Below are 19844 nucleotides of genomic sequence, written 5' to 3'. Positions count from 1 at the left end.
AAACATTATGGACAGAGAGAGAGAGAGAGAGGACAATAGACTATTAGTAATCAATAAACACATACCTGAATGGGCACCTGGAATGGTTTCATCGATCCATATAATAATAATAATAATAATAATAATAATAATAATAATAATAATAATAATAATAATATCTTCAAGTGCGACGCCAATACAATAAAGAGATGTTATTGTACATATGTTTGAAACTTTTGTAGTAGTAATTCCGTAAATCAGATGGTTGGTTGGGATTGTTATTGTTGTCGTTGTGTTTGTGTGTGCTGCTGTACGGGCGTTCGTGAGTGTGTGCGTGTTGAGAGAGCCGTTCGTGAGTGTGTGCGTGTTGAGAGAGCCGTTCGTGAGTGTGTGCGTGTTGAGAGAGCCGTTCGTGAGTGTGTGCGTGTTGAGAGAGCCGTTCGTGAGTGTGTGCGTGTTGAGAGAGCCGTAGTATAGTAGAGGTAGCCTGAAATGTCGTACTTTAGTGTGGCAAACTGAATCAATAGGTAAGACGAGATGCCAACCTGCGTTATGCGTAAAACATTTTCCCTTGACGCATGGCTCATAAGGCCAGGGAGCAGTAGTAATGCGCACCATGCGGGTTTTTGAGTGAGACAGTCGTTCATTTCACCATCTTATGCCTTTTTCATGAAAGTTATCTTCCATCTGTCATGTTTACTACACGCACATGGTCCGTCTGCTGTCGGATGTAGGATAATGACACAAATACGCGGTTGGATATCATAACCCCGTGTGAGACTAACAAACTGTTGAAGCTGTAAAAATGTAGGTTATAAAAGGTTAAACAGCGGAAGGTACAGTAATATACAAATTTGATCTTGTGTAGAGCGAGTGGGCGCGAAATACCGGTGAGACCTTTCTCCCCCGTGAGTAAGAATGGACTCGCCCTAACATGGCGCACCCTCACCCCTGTCATTGAGCTTTGAGTTGGTGAGGTGGGGCGAAGTAGTCGTTTTCTCCGATATCTGTGGATTTTTACACTTAAACTCTGGAATATATCTCGTTGAAAGGTAAGCCATGAACGTGGTCTGTGTTGTCATTTTGATATTTTGATGGAAACAGGCTCTAATGGAGCGGAAATGTTCAAAACATCACTGCCAGAACGAGTTTTTGAGCTGGGCGAGCCGCCTCGGACAAGTTCTCATAGGAGGCAACTAGTTAACCAACCTTGAATATATTAAATATTTATTGTTGGTGTATCTGTGACATTTTTGTGGGTATATATGTTTACTGTCAACGTGTTATATAGAGCAGCTAGTGATGTTAGCAGCAGAGGAAGATGTAGTGGGGAACTTTAATTTAGTGTAAGTGTGCCCGAGCGAGGCTACTAGTCATCCCGAGCCGGTATTATGAGTCCCTGGTCTTCACACATTACCGAGTAACCACCAGTACTGTCGCTCACTAGTGTTAGATTACCTTGAAACATTATAAGCAACGAGATGCGTTTAATAGGGAGGTTAAGGATCCCACAGAAACTTCCGAGTTTTCTTGAGCTATACTCGGTTGAAAAGACTTACTGATGACCTGTGTTTGTATACTTTTAGTGTGTATGTACACGCTGAGCCTATGTGAACTTGTACTATTTACCGAGTACCTATCATAATAGCGTCTTGCAGGCAGACCATGAGCTGGCAGCGGTAAGGGAGAGTTTCAACCTGTCACTTCAGACACTTGACGGCGGGTTATATTGGCGCTCGTCTCTCTAACGCCGCATTAAAGCCTAATTTTTTAGTTCTCATAATGAACTCTGGCAATGGTGTGCTGTGTTGTGGTAGTTCCTTGTACGTGTGCCACCGAGAGAGTACAATATGGGACACAGTATTGAGTTAAAAGTGGGGGAGCGGCCGTGAGGAAGACGTAAGTTCCCACAGGCCTGTCTTTTATAACATTACGCGAGCACCCACAGTTAACCTCAGAGACACGGAAACATTATGGTGAGATTAGTGGAGCGATATTTCACCCCACGTGTCAAGGAGGACCGTGTGGTGTGTTGCTCAAAGGCTGGCAATGTTTGTAGTGGTGGGAGGCTCAGGCGGCAGCTGGCGGAGGGAGGAGGGAGGGAGGCAAGGACCACTCCTTTTTCCCGCCTCTTTCAGTCGGGCGAATCTATCCCGCGTTCCTCCAGCCAACACTGTTAGGATCATGCTTAGTGATGTTGTGGTGAGGGGGGTGTTGATCTGGGGGACGGTAGTGTCCTGTTAATATCAAGGATTTCTGTATTATTATTAGACAGGAGGAAGTTGGGTGACAGGTCAGGATGAGTCTATATCCCCCCCCCCCCACAATAGGGCTGTCATACAGTTCCCGTTGATACACTGTACACACACGCACATGGTGGAGGGCATTGCTCTTCAGGTGCTGGGCGAAACCAATTGTTGATCTGAAAACTGTTATTATTTGAGGAAGTTGGGGTAGTGGTGGGAAGCAGCTGTCACCCAGACATACTGTACATCTCCTGCGTGAAGCATCGCCACTCATGGTCGACAGAGATATGTTAAAGGTTACGTTTGTTGGTTCCTGTGACATTACTTAGAAATTTCAATAAATATTCAAAGCCCTGTACTTTTCATAGTCTATCACTGACTATATGTAATAAAATAGTATATATTAAGTCATTTATATGAAGTGGATCGTCAGTGAAGAATGTTATCTGTCATCTCCCCGTTAAGAATGTTTATCCCTGAAGATTCAGTGTGTCCCCCTGCTACAGCCGTGTTGGTCTGGGTGTTGAGAGTTCTTAAAACTTGCGTGACGTAATAAAGGTTTAGGGACATGTGTTGGTTATCAAAGTATATTATTAACGGTACGCAATTTTTATTTTATTTTATCTTTGTTTTTTATATATTTAGAGTTGATTTATTACTCTCTCTCTCTCTCTCTCTCTCTCTCTCTCTCTCTCTCTCTCTCTCTCTCTCTCTCTCTCTCTCTCTCTCTCTCTCGTGTTGAGGGCTGAAGGGAAAATTAAATCATTTTTGTTTTCGTACTGCCAGAACCCCGGGCAGGTGATTATTGGGGGGGGGGGAGGTAAGGCAGAATTGGGGGTCTACGTGAAGATTAGCCCCCAGCTTATTTCACTTGAATAATTTCCTTAATGATACCTTGGGGGTTAGGTTTGGTTAGGTTAGGTTTGGTTAAGTTATCGTTAGGTTTGGTTAGGTTAGGTTATCATTGGGTTAGGTTAGCAATAGGTTTGGTTAGGGTTGGTTAGGTTAATAAGTTAGGTTAGCATTAGGTAGGTTTGGGTTCGTCTAAGTTAGGTTAAGTTTGGTTGATTATTTTAAGAATGGTTTGATCAAGTTAAGTTAGGTTATCGTTAGGTCAAGTTAGGTTGGGTTAAGATAGGCTAGGTTGGCGTTAGATTAAGTTAGGGAAGATCACAGAAAACCCAACTCGAAGGCCACAGCGGCGCCGGCTATTAGGTTATAAAAAACTACACCGAAAGGTTAAAAACAGAGACGTAGTTTGGAATGGCAGAGACAGACGGGCGATCCAGAGTGCTGCATCATCTAAGGGGTGGAGAGGAGGGAGGCGGGGAGGTGAAACACGACGTTGAGAGGAGGAAGAAAGGAAGGGAGAGAGAGAGAGAGAGAGAGAGAGAGAGAGAGAGGGGGGAGGAGGAGGGAAGTGTGTGCCGCTGTTCCCACACTGTCCTCTAAAGTTAGTTACGGGTGAACGGTCTTTTCTTATCTGGCTATTGGGGGTCCGGATTGTCCCTAAATGTTCTTTACGTTAATTCAGAATGTGAGAACGTGTAAATATTGAAATTAGAGAATGTTCATCTTGTTCTCACTACAAAATGAAGCTTGAGAGAACGTTATTGGGTTACGGTAGTGTCAGATGAAGCGTAGTGGTATATTTTTTGGGGGTGGTTGTGTAGGTTAGAGCCGGTTTTATATATCTGCCTTCACGTAAACTATTAACGGGTGACCTTTCGAGAATGTTAGCCTTGGCCTCTCAGTTATACTTAGGGTAGAATCTCCCAACTCGTAAAATACTGAGTGACTACGTATCCAACTTACCTAACCTAACCTAACCCCCACCCCATCATTACCTGAGCTGGACTGTCACATTGTCTTTAATACTCTGCTTTATCAACTATTACTTATCGTTTTCTTATTATCATTCTTTTATTTGTATCTATTTCTTATTTTATATTTTTGTTTCATCCTTTTATTATTATCATCATTATTATTATTGATATGTTTCTTCAGCAACACAGTACACCAGCTATATAAACTCTAGACTGCTGAACGCACACAAAGGCGCCACCGGCCACCTAACAATACTCAATCAATATATCAGCCACTGAATGACGGCAGAATTACCTGTGAGTAACCCAGCGAGGTACTGTGGTACAATCACAGGAAATCCCAGACCTGACCTGCGTGTATACCGAGTCACTTCCGAGTCACGTAGGGGTTGTCAGTCATGTTTGGATCACCTGAAGATTAGATACCCTAGCCTAGTTTATTTCACCTCAAGATTAACCTAACCTAACCACACTAATGCTAACCTAACTTACATTAACCTAACCTAACCACACTAATGCTAACCTAACTTACATTAACCTAACCTAACCACACTAATGCTAACCTAACTTACATTAACCTAACCACACTAATGCTAACCTAACTTACCTTAACCTAACCTAATCTTTAAGGTAATTATATTAATTTTGTGAGACCAAACATAACTTGGGAAGAGTCTTGGTGTAATTCTGGAGCCATCAATGTGAATTAGATACGTTCTCTAGATTAAGCTATGTTAGGTAAGTCAGGTAAGGTTAGGTTAGGTAAGTCAGGTTAGGTAAGTCAGGTTAGGTTAGCTTAGGTAAGTCAGGTTAGGTTAGGTAAGTCAGGTTAGGTTAGGTTAGGTAAGTCAGGTTAGGTTAGGTTAGGTAAGTCAGGTTAGGTTAGGTTAGGTAAGTCAGGTTAGGTTAGGTTAGGTAAGTCAGGTTAGGTTAGCTTAGGTAAGTCAGGTTAGGTTAGGTTAGGTAAAGTTAAATGTTATCATCTTCCTAGTCATCTTTCTTTCTGTTCTCTTCCACACTCCAACTCCCTTATCACCACCACCTCCTTCACCATTACCACCACTCACTATAACTGCCACCCTCCTCATCCTTACTCACCATCACTCCTTCCCTTCTCACCATCACCATCCCTTCTCACCATCACTCCTTCCCTCTCACCATCACCACCTCCAGTCTAGTAGTGTAATAAGGAAGGCATCAGAGTCCTGACTTCCCTTTGTCCTGGACCAACCTGCAATACATATATACAAGATCTGTTTTAATCTGTCCACTGTAGCTCTCCGTGATGTATTAAACTCTAGTGTTATCATTATTAGTAGTAGTAATAGTAGTAGTAGTAGTAGTAGTAGTAGTAGTAGTAGTAGTAGTAGTGATAGTAGTAGTATTTGTTTTGTATTCTGTTATTATCTATCTTTCCACCTTAATATTATTGTTGTTGTTATTGTTGTTATTATACCTTGGATGAGGGTATGGTAATCAATGTCATATCCTTAAACTGTTAATTAACGTGGTCGTGCAGGTGCGTTGTTACGGGGTCGTGCAGGTGCTTTGTTACGGGGTCGTGCAGGTGCGTTGTTACGGGGTCGTGCAGGTGCGTTGTTACCGGGTCGTGCAGGTGCGTTGTTACGTGGTCGTGCAGGTGCTTTGTTACGGGGTCGTGCAGGTGTTATACTGATAATTGAACTGGTAAAAATTAATGCATGTGGGTTGTGGTGGTTCCTGGTAGAGATTATACCGAGGGTTACCACCGTCAGTGTATATTTGCAAGTCCTTTCATCTCTCGTCTCATAGAGGGACGGGGGAGAGCGTATATGACGTCACATTACGTCACGAGGCATTAGCATTCATATTGGTCCAGCAGATTGACGTCACGGGAACTGATTGCTTCCATTGGTTCAGTAGGTTGACGTCATGAATCCTGAATGCTCCTATTGGTCTAACAGGTTGACGTTATGAGTAATAAATGCTCGTATTGGTCAAACAGCCTGAAATCATTAAGACCCGACCGACGTGATTAAGGCTGAACGCTGCTGTTGGTCGTATTAAATGATGTTTTAGGACCGTTTAGTTTGCCATTGGTCCAATAGTGGCTATCCGAGGAGCAAAATCCCCCATTGGTCCAGCAAAGTGATGTCATTTGGTCCAAAGTCTCATTTGTCTAGCAGAGTGACGTCACCCGAACCAGACTCACCCATTGGTCCAACAAAGTGAGGTCGCAAGGAACAGTGACTCCCATTGGTCAAACAAATTGGTGTCACGAAAACTAGAGGTTCCCATTGGTGCATCAAACCCGCATTTGGTTTTTTTTTCACATTATTCTTTATCAGGAGTCGCTATATATAAAGTGGACCTTAATAACGTGGACTACTGCATGGTGTCAAGAGTGTACAGTGGAAAGTGCTTGATAAATAGTGTGTGTGTGTGTGTGTGTGTGTGTGTGTGTGTGTGTGTGTGTGTGTGTGTGTGTGTGTGTGTGTGTGTGTGTGTGTGTGTGTGTGTGTTGTTATGTAGTTACTGAGCCTCAACAACTATATAAGGTCTTTAAGCGCGTAATAAGGTTAATATGACACTATTCCACCAACACTTACAAAACCACGAGAGATAGAACTGTGTATCAGGGAGCGTTAAGTTAATGTGGGTGTACAGTAATGTCTTAGGGTGTGGGCGCTTGGTGTATTGGGGGTAGAAGTCGTAGGTGTAGCTGTGTAGGGTGTAGAGTGGACGGGGTGTAGAGTTTGAGTGAGTGAGTGTGTGTGTGTGTGTGTGTGTGAGGGCGAATGGGTTGGTGTGTTTTATGAGGTGTGCGAGTTGATATGTGTAGCGAACAGGTGTGTAGGTGAGTCAGGTATGTGTGTGTGTGTACGTGTGGATGTATGTCAGTGTGTGTGTGTGTGTGTGTGAGAGAGAGAGAGAGACACACACAGCAGGTGCAGCTTAAAATAACGGTGGCATCAACCCGTCATGGAGGCCGCCTTCTCTCCCCCCCTCCTCCCCCCTCCCGCCCACACTTCCCCCCCCCACAACCCCCCGTTAGTGACTCACTGCATCGCCACGTCACTGTATCGCCAACTCCTCACTTCACTACATCGCCACGTCACTGTATCGCCACTCTCTAACATCACTGCATAGCCACTTTCTCGCTTCACTGCATACCCACTCTCGCTTCCTTGCGTTGTCATTTAATTCAGTACATCGCCACTTCCTGACTTCACTGTATCGCTTACCTCCTAACTTCACTGCATCGCTGCATAGCTTCTCTGCATCGCCACCTTTCTTCACTTCATCGCCACATTACTTCACTTCATCGCCACCTTCACTTCATCATCACCTTACTTCACTTTATCACCACCTTACTTCACTTCATCGCCACCTTACTTCACTTCACCACCTTACTTCACTTCATCACCACCTTACTTCACTTCATCGCCATCTTATTTCACTTCATCGCCACCTTACTTCACTGTATTGTCACATAGCTTCCTTGCATCACGTCTAGTGCGGGTGCTGTATGAGGCAAGGACTGCAGAAAGCATCTACGTTATACCAAATTATACAAACTTTCCTCCGTTTCAAAAGTAAGACCACAACTTTTAAGGAATTTTTGATCCTTTAAAATATTGGTACAATTATGTTACGTGTGTGTGTGTGTGTGTGTGTGTGTGTGTGTGTGTGTGTGTGTGTGTGTGTGTGTGTGTGTGTGTGTTTCTCTATCCATATATCGCCATTTCTCGTTCTATTATTATTATCACAATTTAATACGTTTATTATTCTTTAAAATAGTCGTATAACTATTGACGCTAAAATACCTGTTCAGTTTTTTTCCGTTCAATACTTGTTTTCCGATTCTTGTAATTTTGCATATCTTTGAACTGTTTGTAGTATTGTTCGTTGATGATGGTGGTGATGATGGTGGTGATGATGGTGATGATGATGGTGGTGGTGATGATGATGGTGGTGATGATGGTGATGATGATGATGATGATGGTGGTGGTGATGATGATGATGATGGTGATGATGATGATGGTGATGATGATGATGATGGTAGTGGTGATAAAAGCAATATCAATATACAGTATTACTAAAGACAACGGGAATACTAAGTGTAGGTGGTAATATTAGTGATGATTTTAATGCTAATAAGGATCACCTGAAGAATAGACACCCCTAACTTATTTTACCAGGTGACTCCCTCATCACCCCTCTCCCCCTCTCCTCCCCCCTCTCCCCCTCTCCTCCCTCTCCTCCCTCTCCTCCCCCTCCTCCCGCTCAAGAAAGTGACGAAGACGCGACACTAAACGCAAGGAACAGGACTAGTTTATTGACAGCCATTAGACACTGTTGCAGGCGTGACATCTCCACTACTGACAGAAGGTGACAGCAGACACATGACATCAGACAAGAGGAACCATGAAGTGTAACCGAGCAGAATGTCGTGCCAGATGTGTGAGGGAGGGATATTTAGACAATTATTAGTCATTTTGCTGGGGGTCAATTGGTGTGTGGTGTTGAAGGTAGGGGTGGGTGGTAGAGGCAGCTGTTAGTGAGGGCGTGTGGGTGGGCATGTGGGCGGGGTGTTGATCTTATTTCTGGTTGTGTTTAATCAGCCCAGTTTTCCGCCTCACTTAACTTACTGATGGAGTTATATGACCACCTGTAGATTAGACACCCCAGGTCATTTCACCTGATGAGTAAACACCTTTAACCTAACCTAACTACCCCCCCCCCCAGGTAGCGTTAGGGTGTTTAATCATTAAGTTAAGAACGATCTAGAAAGTGTCTTAATTCTCAGGTGATGTGATTAAATGTATTAACGAGGAGAGAAGTGTTTTCAGGACCTTATTGCCGCCGGGAGCCAGATCTTGACTCGGTGTTTAGCTCAACAACTTCTAAAGCTTTACACTAAGCTGATGGTTTATCTTTGTTTATGGTTTGTAATGTTGTTGTGATCTGTGTTGATTAATTATCTCGGTCTCTTCTCTCTTCCTCTGTGACCTCCGCGTATCTCTCGCCATCTCTCTTATCTTCTTCCTTGTCCCGTGACCTTTCTTGACCCTGACGTGTGTGTGTGACCTTCTCCCCCTTCCCTTCCATCATGCCCTGTGACATTCTCTGGCCTTAACTGTTTTCCCCCTCACTCCCCTCAGCTTGCAGCCACTACACTCACTCTTTCCCCTCTTTACATGACCTCCTCTCTCTCTCTCTCTCTCTCTCTCTCTCTCTCTCTCTCTCTCTCTCTCTCTCTCCTTTTTTCTCTCACCCCCCAATCCTCCTCTCTGATCTCCTAATCTTTTTCTCCCCCTTTGACACCCTAATCTTTCTCCCCTCTGAGTCCTCCCCTCTCACCTCCCAATCCCCTCACCCAGAAATCTCGTCTTCTCTTAAGTCCAGATCCTCCTCCCCTCAGACGCTGGATTCTCCCCTCCCCCCACTCTCCCCTGTCCCCCTATTCTCCCCTTCCCCCCCACTCCTCCCACTCTCCCCTCACCGTGGGATCTGGTGTCTTTCCTCCGTTAGGTGAAGCTCAGAGCAGTAGAGTGGCCCTTGTGTAAGATTGACTTCCTCCTCCTGGATGAGCCTCACATGCAAATGATATAAGCGTCCTGGAGCGGGTAAGGGGAGTCGAGTCTCTTCTTTCTGCATTTCCTTCCCTCATCTTTCTTCTTACCTTACCTTACCTTACCTTACCTTGCCTTGCCTTACCTTACCTTACCTTACCTTACCTTACCTTACCTTACCTTACCTTTACTTCTTTCTTATCATCATTTTACTGCCCCTCCCCCTTTTTTTTCCCTCTTACCTTTCCTTCCCCCCCTTCATCTTACCTTAGCTTTCCCCTTGCCTTATCATCCTTTTATTTCCCTTCCTCCCTCTTCCTCTTACCTTCTCTTCCCTCCCTTCCTTCTCTTCCCTTCCCTTTTAAATCTGTCTCCTTACCCATCTCCTCTCACCTCCATTTCCCCTCTTCCTTTCTTTACCCTACTCACTCTACCATCATCGCACCTAACCTTCCCACTTTCCCTTCCCCTCTCCTCCCCTCACTTTACTTAGCCAAGGGGACGTCACTTGCCAGACAGCCATTCACGTAGACAGACAGGAAGATGGAGTGAAAGAAAGATAGCTAGACAGTCAGACAGGCAGGCAGAAAATTTGATAGACAGGCACGTTAAAAGACAAACAGAAACAAATATTGACAGATAGACAGAATTGATAGATAGACAGACAAACGGACAAATAGGTAGACATATTCATAGACAGGTAGGCACACTTGCAGCAGGATTGACAGATAGGCGGAGATCGATAGGCAAACAGACAGATTGATAGACAGACAGAGACAGACACAGATAAAAGCCCATATGGTTGATCGCCTTCTGCTGGGGTGTGTTGATCCGCTGTACGTCGGGGAGTCGTGTTGTGTAGGGCGGTGCTGTAATGATAATAATAATAATAATAATAATAATAATAATAATAATAATAATAATAAATAGTAATAGTAATAGTAATAAAACTAAACTAGTGTGTTGTGTGGGTGGTGTTAGGGGACCATTGAGGACGGTGGCTGGACTATTGGCACCAAGTGAAGTCTACTGTACTGGTGTTAGGAAGAGATTATGTTGATGATGGTATTCAGGGAGAGGTCAGGGGGATGTGGTGAGGGAGGGGGTGTAGTGAGGGAGAGGGTGTAGTGAGGGAGAGGGTGTAGTGAGGGAGAGGGTGTGTAGTGAGGGAGGGGAGAGGGGTGTAAATGGTTGTAAGGAAAGATTGAATGGGGATTGAAGTGAGATAAGAGTGATTAAAATGGAATGAGAAAAAGAATCTCTCTCTCTCTCTCTCTCTCTGAAAGTAAGGAGTGGAATAATCCCGATAAAGTGTAACTGGATGCAAGATGGTGTAGCTCAGCTGGAAAGAGAGAGAAAGAAGGAAAGGCTAAACATCCACAAATTGGCTGTACTTATGACGTAATGATCGCAACTAATACTGAAACCTTAGCAAAAAAAAAGGAGATTGGCTGAGGTAAGGAGGATCGAGACCTCATTAGGAGAGAGAGAGAGAGAGAGAGAGAGGGAGAGAGCTGTTCTACTACACGTTAGCGAGAGAGACGACTGTGGTAACACTGAGCAGATATGGAACTAATCACAGTGGTATATAGATGGGAAAGAGTGTGTGTGTGTGTGTGTGTGTGTGTGTGTGTGTGTGTGTGTGTGTGTGTGTGTGTGTGTGTGTGTGTGACCCGCGTTCATATTACCTCAGAGTTTTAAAAGACATCCAGCGGGGGGGGAATACTTAACTCATATACAAGGGGTTGTGAGGGAATAAAAAGAATTGGATGAAACACTTAACGTAATACAAGTGAGGGGAAAAAAGAGGGAAATAGAGGGAAAAACAGGAGACGGAGGTAATTACACGAGAGGGGAGGTGGTGAAGGTGCAGGGAAGCCATCATTATTATTGTTGCTCTTCCCTGTTATTACAATTATGTAAATGTGTTTTCTCACGGTATCAGCTACATGAGTTTCTGCCGCCACTGACACGCCGACACTTCCTTCACCTGGCTGTCGGTGGTGAAGTCTTGGTCAGGTGCTCAGAGGTTCGTCCTGTTAATAATGTTGTGAATAAAATAAGTCAGGTTCTCAAAGGTTCGTAAGTTTAATAATATCTTTACGTTAGTGACGATAAGATAACGTATGGACTAGAGTGGGAGAAGTCACAGTGCAATATCACCGCCATTTTTGTAACGTAGCTTAAGTGAACCATTTAGATACTGTACGTTCTCACATCACTACTTTAAGTCTTATTTTTATATCATTAACCACAATAACCAGTTAATTAATTTACCTGATTATAAACGCTAAATAATCACTAAATTACACCTTAGCTTAGTAGTACAACTTCCTCATAGCAAACTAAGAATACCAGGTTCGATTCCCTGGCTTGAGTTGAGGACGGAAGACCCTGTTCACTCGCTCTTGTGCAATCTTCAGTGATTGAGTACTCAAACCGGGTACACTGACTGACGGTGGGGCGGCCCCTCCCAGTAGACCAGCATCCTGAGGTGAGTACTGGTGGATGCTGTGAGCCGGGAGATCACAGTCCGCCTGGCCATCCTCTGTTATAGCGGCTGTATGATTGGGTAGATGGTGTGGGTGGGGTAGATGGTGTGGGTGGGGTAGATAGTGTGTGTGGGGTAGACAGTGTGTGTGGGGGGGACAGGAAGTGATATGAATAATTGAAAGGGTCACAGTCCAATACACCGCCGCCTCCTGTCCCGCACACAGTACTTCCCGGCCCTGCCTTTGCACAGCCTCATAGCCCTGCCTCACAACCTCCCGTCCCTTCCCCACAGCACAGCCCCCATAACTCTACCTCACAACTTTTCATCAGCACAACCACTCGACCCAACCTCGCAGCCCATCCTCAAAGCCTCTCAACCCAGCATCAGGCCTACTAAACGTCTTCTCACCATCAGCTTTCGATTCACTTTGTTCACTTGGTGGTGTCTGGAGGGCGTCTGAGCCACGTCTTTCTGGCCTTAAACGTGAGGGATGGCTGGTCGTCTTCCCCTGGTGTGACGTATTGACAGTGTGGCTTTAGGTTCCGCCTCTGATGTAGCCTCTGTCTGGGGGATTTTTTTTTTTGTGTAGGTTGGTGTCTTTGTGGTACAGGTGTGTCTTGTGTCTTTTGGTGTAGTGTAGCCTGTGTTTTATGGGTGTAGTTTGGTGTTGGGTGTAGTGTAGCCTATGTAGTAGTTTGTGGTGTAGTCGAAGGTTTAGTATGCGGTGTAAGTTATGGAGTACCCAATGGAGTAGTAGCCTGCGTGGGCTTCTCCTGCATCACCAGATACTGACTCTTTAAAGGGGCAGTGAAGATCGCGCTACCTACCTACCTGCCTCTACCACCTGTTGTCTACCTTCCTACCTGCCTCCACCGCCTGTCGCCTACCTTCCTACCTGCCTGCCTCCACCATCTGTCGTCTACCCATCACTTGACTCTGCCTCAACCACCTGTCGCTTACCTACCTGCCTCCACCGCCTGTCGTCTACCTTCCTACCTACCTGCCTCCACCGCCTGTCGTCTACCTTCCTACCTACCTGCCTCAACCGCCTGTCGCCTACCTTCCTACCTGCTTCCACCACCTGTCGCCTTTGATGATACCTCGTGTGTTTACTGTTGTCAGCTGTTACCTGGTGACGTCATCTGTTGATTTACACCAACTGTTACCTGATTTTCTATTTACTTCCGCCAGATGTCATCCTCTATGGCATTTGTTTGCTTCCCTTCATGACGTCATATGTTTACTCCCAGTTGATACCTAGTGACGTAATACTTAACACAATACTACATACAACACCTTACCTGGAGGCTTCAGTTAACGTTCATCCCCCTGTTGTGTAAACCTTTAAGTATTAGTAGCAATTGACTAAAATCTTTTACCGCCCAATAAAACTCTTAAAAGACTCCTCTGACTGCCAGACCAATAACTTAACTGACCAATCCAATCACCAATCAGCGCTTCTCTTTTATTCGCCGCATGGGCTGTGTCTGCCAATCGGCGCATCCCTCTCTCAAGTGACATTCTCAGCTTCACCAATCAGCGTGTTCCGAGAGACGTCATCACGTCTTATGATGGGGAGTCACGTCTGTAGAGATGTTTACGTCGTGACGGAGTGTGACGCCACGGAGAACGCTACATGCTGTGACTATTACATCTTGATAAACGCACATGTGACGCTTCTGGTGTGACGTTTCAGGTGTGGCGCTTCAGGTGTGGCGCTTCAGGTGTGGCGCTTCAGGTGTACCACTTCAGGTGTGGCGCCCCCTAACCTGCAGAACAGTGTGGAATAAAACAATCGATGGCGTGGATCAGTTATGAGGCGGGTGGGATGGGGGAGGGGGAAGGTGGGTGGGGTGATGGATGGTTGGGGGGTGAGGGAAGGTTGAAGGGGTGAGGGAAGGCTTAGGGTGTGAGGGAAGGCTTAGGGTGTGAGGGAAGGCTTAGGGTGTGAGGGAAGGCTTAGGGGTGAGGGGGTGCTGGGGTGGGTGAAGGCTTAGGTGGTGTGAGGGAATGCAGGGGAGGTGAGGGAGTGCTGGGGGAGGGGGGTGAATCAAGAAGGACATGGAAAGTTCACATGTCCAGCATCAAATATTGAAGGTTGTCAGCCATGAAGTTCTTGGCAGTGCATGGTGCATTACTGTGTGTGTGTGTGTGTGTGAGTTGATGTGTTTTTGTTTTTATGTATGTGCGTATGTTTGTGAGAGAGAGAAAACGTATACAGTATATGTTTGTGAGGATGCGTGTATGTGTAAGGTGTGCGTGTGAAGTGTGCATGTATGTGTGAGGTGTGCGTGTGAAGTGTGCATGTATGTGTGAGGTGTGCGTGTGAAGTGTGCGTGTATGTGTGAGGTGTGCGTGTGAAGTGTTCGTGTATGTGTGATGTGTGCGTGCGTGTGTGTTTGTGTGTATAAAAGAGAGAGCCTAGAAAAAGAGAAAGACTCGCACAAACATTTTCCTTTCTTTTTCTCTCCCTCACTTTCCTCACCACACCCATGGCGAGACAGAAGCTCACTATTCGGGTCGTCTCTTGCATAGTTCAAGGGTGTCGCGTGTTGAGGGGGGGGAGGCGTAAAGTGTGTCCCATCCCCTGTGTAACACCCACACCATACAGCTGATACCCTACACCCACACCACAGCTACCACCTACACCCACAACTTACATCACAGCTTTCACCTACACCTAACACCCCCCCCCCAACACCATCATTTAGGAACACACATTCTGGTCTGCTCATCTGGGACATCCTGGTTGAACGGACACTTTTACAGAGACTTATCAAGACTCACTCTAGCACTTAAGAAATTCATGACTTATTTGCTTGATTGAGTCTTCCAGTGACACTAAAATACCCGAGGCTCTGTACCTGAGGCTCAAGGATAGGTTGTAGAGGTATGTTGGGACGATAAGGGTGAATAGGAATTGGTTACTGGCTGCGTATAGTGCCTGACCTCTCCTTCCTATTGTCAGACTTATTGAGAGTGACTGACGGAAGATATAACAGTTGGCAGCGTGAAAAACAAGATATCGTACTGGTAATTGATTTATTTTTTTTATTAATTTTATACCGTAATAATAATGGCAATAATGATTAATTTGACTAGAAATCATCATTATGGCTGCATCAGTGAAGGATTGATATTTAAATACCTGGCAACTCGTGAAATTCGCTCAATAATGTCAAATCTTTCAGTGTAACCCGGACCAACTCAGTCAAAAGTCCTTACTCGGTCTTTTGGTGTAGAGAGATAGAAATTAGTTACTTATTCGTTGTTATATTGTAGACGAGTGTGATAGATTCAGTGGATCACAGAATTAGCCTCACACTTATCAAAATCCTCACGTGCCACAGTACTTAGTATGCAACAACACACTGAGCCACATCTGACCCTCCTGACGTGAGCTGAAACATCCCCAGTAATTTGTGCTTTAATCTAGTTAGGAGAGGTGTCCGGTGTTCTGATGATGGAGGGCGGTGGTGTATGGGTGTGGTTTGGTGGTGTGGTAGTGTGGTCTATGGGTGTGGTACTGTGGTCTATGGGTGTGGTAGTGTGGTCTATGGGTGTGGTAGTGTGGTCTATGGGTGTGGTAGTGTGGTCTACGGGTGTGGTAGTGTGGTTTATGGGTGTGGTTGGTGATGATAGCGTGGTGATACGGGCAAATCGTGGTTCTGGGTGGGGATGGTCGTGCAAAAGTGGACATTAGGCTAGGTGGCAGTGGGTGGTAGTGGGCGTGGTGTTGTTAACGGCGTGTCCTTCCGTTGCTGGGTGAGGCTGCCACGCCCACTTGATACGGCGCGCTGGGTTATAGTCGGCTGGAGGTGGGGTGGTGGGAAGGGGAGAGAGTGGGGGGAGGGGTAGGGGGAGAAGCAGGACATGGTGTGGACGGTATAGGGAGGGAGGGAAGGAAGGGGGGTGTGGGCAGGCTTCAGGAGGTGGTGGTGGTGGTAAGGGCGGTGTCTGGCAGGAGGTGAAGAGGGTATAAATGGGTGGGAGGAAGGTGGAGGACTTTTTGAGGAGGAGGAGTGAAGGACGTTTGCTTCATTACACACACACAACACAACACAACACACACAACACAACACAACACAACAAAACACACCACACCACACCACACCACAACACAACACACAACACACACCACACCACACCACAACACAACACAACACAACACAACACAACACACAGTACATCTATTAATCTGTTGACGTTGCAATATTATCTGTCTCCCTCTCCATCATAATAAGTGACACGTAACACTCCTCTTACACCTTATAGCTCTGAGTGTGAGGCGAATGTTGAGATGTACACTCCTCATACATACATACATACACACACACATACATACATTACAACATTCTCTCTCTCTCTCTCTCTCTCTCTCTCTCTCTCTCTCTCTCTCACAACCAGGGAACAAACCCTACACCATTACGGTCGAGTTCTAGTGTAATTTTGACGGACACCCTTCATGACCTCTGACCTGAACTCTTGTATAAGTCTCCGTCAAGTCCAAGTTTACGGTGAACCTGACGAGTATTGAGACCCAGTGGTAGTTTGGTGGTAATTATTGTGTGTGTGTGTGTGTGTGTCGTTACTACTCGTGTTTGGACTATAGTAATGTGGGGTGGTCACTATGTGTTCTGATTGGTGGTGTACGTGTGTGTGTGCTAGTAAATAAACACACACAGGGCCCCCACACTCTCCCTCCCACCTGTAACTTACCTGAGGTTCATTAAGGCGGTACAAGGTGTGTAATCTCACCTGCCAGCGTTGTGTGTGAAGGTGAGAGCGGGAAGTGGATTTTTTTTTTTAGTTACTATTGTGTTTAATTTATCGTATTATCTCTTCTATTGTGTATTTAATGGGTGTGTGTTTTGTTACCTTGATATCTCTCACACACACACACACACACACACACACACACACACACACACACACGGTGAAATGAGAAAGTCTTTACGGCAGATATCTGTATGATAATATGGCGGTGACTCATGTAGCGTCTCTCTCTCTCTCTCTCTCTCTCTCTCTCTCTCTCTCTCTCTCTCTCTCTCTCTCTCGATATACAGTAAAATAGCCTATATGCCAAACACTGATGGTAACACTGTCTCGAATCGCATCAGTGTTACCTATTAAAACCAGAGAGAGGAATGGTGTCACTTTATTTGGAGTTGTTGATGGCTCGTGTAATTACTGTACTGGCCTAGATTACCCTCTTTAATGACCTGACCTGAGTTGTTAAAGCGCTCTACTGCATCCATTAGAATAAATCGCTCTTATTTCACTCTAATGATCATTCGTGTGAGAATAGAATTGTTGATTTATTTTAATGCTTCGAATTTGTTCATGTGGATAAAATTCGTGAGTTTTAGGGGCTAGTGACGACCTGATCCACATTTTACGGTTGTCTACCCACCCACCCAATCCACCCACCCTCCCCCCCCACCTGTCTCCTATCTAACACACCACTCATCCACCCACCCGTCCCATATCGATACCAAATCCACCCACCCACCCACCCAACCTCTCACACACGACCTCGACTCCATACATGGTGGCGTGGTTGGGTGTGTGGGTCAAGCACACACACACCACACACACACACCTACCCATCCACACACACCACACACACACCACACACACACACCTATCCATCCACCAGTGAGGCGCCACCTTTAAACGACCAGACGACCCCAAGCGACTCTCTGGTGGTGGTGATGGTGATAGTGGTTATTGTAATGATGATGGTGATAGTTGTTGTAGTGGTGGTGGTGGTATTGGAGATGGTGGTTGTTGTGGTGGTTTTAGTGGATATGTTGATAGTTATTGTTTGTGGTGGTATTGGTGGGAGTGTGGACCAACTCACCACATTGTCTTGTGGTGACATACTGATCCTCTCTGATTAGCTCTTGTAGTTCTTCTGAATTCTCTTTCACACACACACACACACACACACACACACACACACACACACACACAGCCATACTCCTAAATAGGAGAGAGACCTGATAAGACTGACCCTCGTCCTCTTAGGGCCTCAGTGACCACTATTATTAGTTGAGTCTCTCTTCTCTTCTCTCTCTCTCTCTCTCTCTCTCTCTCTCTCTCTCTCTCTGTACATGTGTGAAGAGAGGGATTGTATAGATTTATAGAGCAAGAAAGGGAAGGGGAACGAGACAAAAAGTGAGAGAAGGGGAAGAAAAGGAGAGAGAAGAGAATTAAATAAACTCGGAGAGAGAGAGAGAGAGAGAGAGAGCCAACTTCCTAATGTCAAGCTTCCAACTTTATTGCACATAATTGACTCTGAAGCACTTTCATTGCCCCTAAAGACATACAAAACAAGCAAACAAACACAGATAAAATAAAACTCACCAATAAGGAGTGAGTTAAGGTGGGGGCTGGCACGATCACCTGGGAGTTGCCAGTTTGGGAGTTTACCAAACATGCATTTTGCTCATTAGATCAGGCGGGGTAAACCTGTGGTGGTGAGCTGCAGGACACAGGGAGGGAGGGTAGCCGTGCTGCGACTGCTACATTCCACTTACCCTCTCTCCCTCCTTCACTCCCTCTCTCTCACACTCCCTCCCTTCATCACCCCTTCACCCACACACACATGGTGGCTAGTAACATTTAATATAGTGGTTAGACGAGTTTGAAATTTACTTGGAATAATGTGTCTGTCTGTGTACATATTTAAGTGTGTTTACAAGTGATTTGTATACATAGTATGTTTAAATTACGTATGAAGAAGCACATTGAGTGGGACCAAGGGGGAGGGGGGGGGAGGGGATGCAATGCAGTTCCCGCCCACAACCCTCCCCCCTCAACCCTCCCCCCTCTCCCCTCTCCCTCAACTCACCATGATCAAGTCGACGGTTTATCTAATTTTATAAAACTCGAGGGACTAAATTTTCGTGTTAGTATAATGACAGCTGTTGAATTCACCCCTTTGTAATTTTCCTTCATAGACTAAGCCACAACGCCACATCGGAAGATCTTGTTATGTGTGGTAATGTTGACGGGTTGTGTTTGGTGGCGGTGTGTGGCAGACTTACCGAGACCGGCGGGTATTTTGAGACAAGACTTTCTGCCACGCTCTCAACCCTCCATTACGACAACCTTATAAATTAAGTCTTTTTTTTACTTATGTTATGAACCAAGTCTTCCATAGTAAATAAGCTTCTTTGATACGTGGGGTTATATAGGACGATTTTCTCATTATTAAGAGTTGTGGTTTAGGCCTACAGCCGCCTCTACCCTCCCCGGGACCGGCGAGTGACTCCCAAGAGGAAGGAGGGTGCCAGTTATTGCTTTCTGTCAGCCACTCGTCCACCCTGACGTTAGGCTCTACACTGAAAGGAATCCCATCTCTTTCTCGGGAGGGGAAGATGTCGTGTGATCACTCCGGTTGATAGCCGATGGTGTATTTATTTTTTTTCGTTTTAATTAATTTACGAACAACAAGCTACAGACGATATTGGGCTCTCCCTCAGTCTTGAGTACGTCAGACTCCGTGGGCAATCTGTGTATTAATTTCTGGCGTGTTTGATGAAAGGATGTGTAGACCAAGTTACACAGACGTTGTAGTCTGCTCTGCTTCAACAGATTTTTGTTTAAATATGTTTATTAGTCGTGAACAGTTGCACGCCGGGTACTAGTGCCAGACGCCGCCATTCTGTGCATCATGTTACTTCTCGCTATGTAGTTCATTGCGAGTATTTTATATAACTTAAAAACACATTATGAT

The sequence above is a fragment of the Homarus americanus genome, unplaced genomic scaffold (assembly GCF_018991925.1).
Source record: "Homarus americanus isolate GMGI-L3 unplaced genomic scaffold, GMGI_Hamer_2.0 scaffold39155, whole genome shotgun sequence".
Classification (NCBI taxonomy): Eukaryota; Metazoa; Arthropoda; class Malacostraca; order Decapoda; family Nephropidae; genus Homarus; species Homarus americanus.
This window is presented reverse-complemented; position numbering follows the sequence as displayed.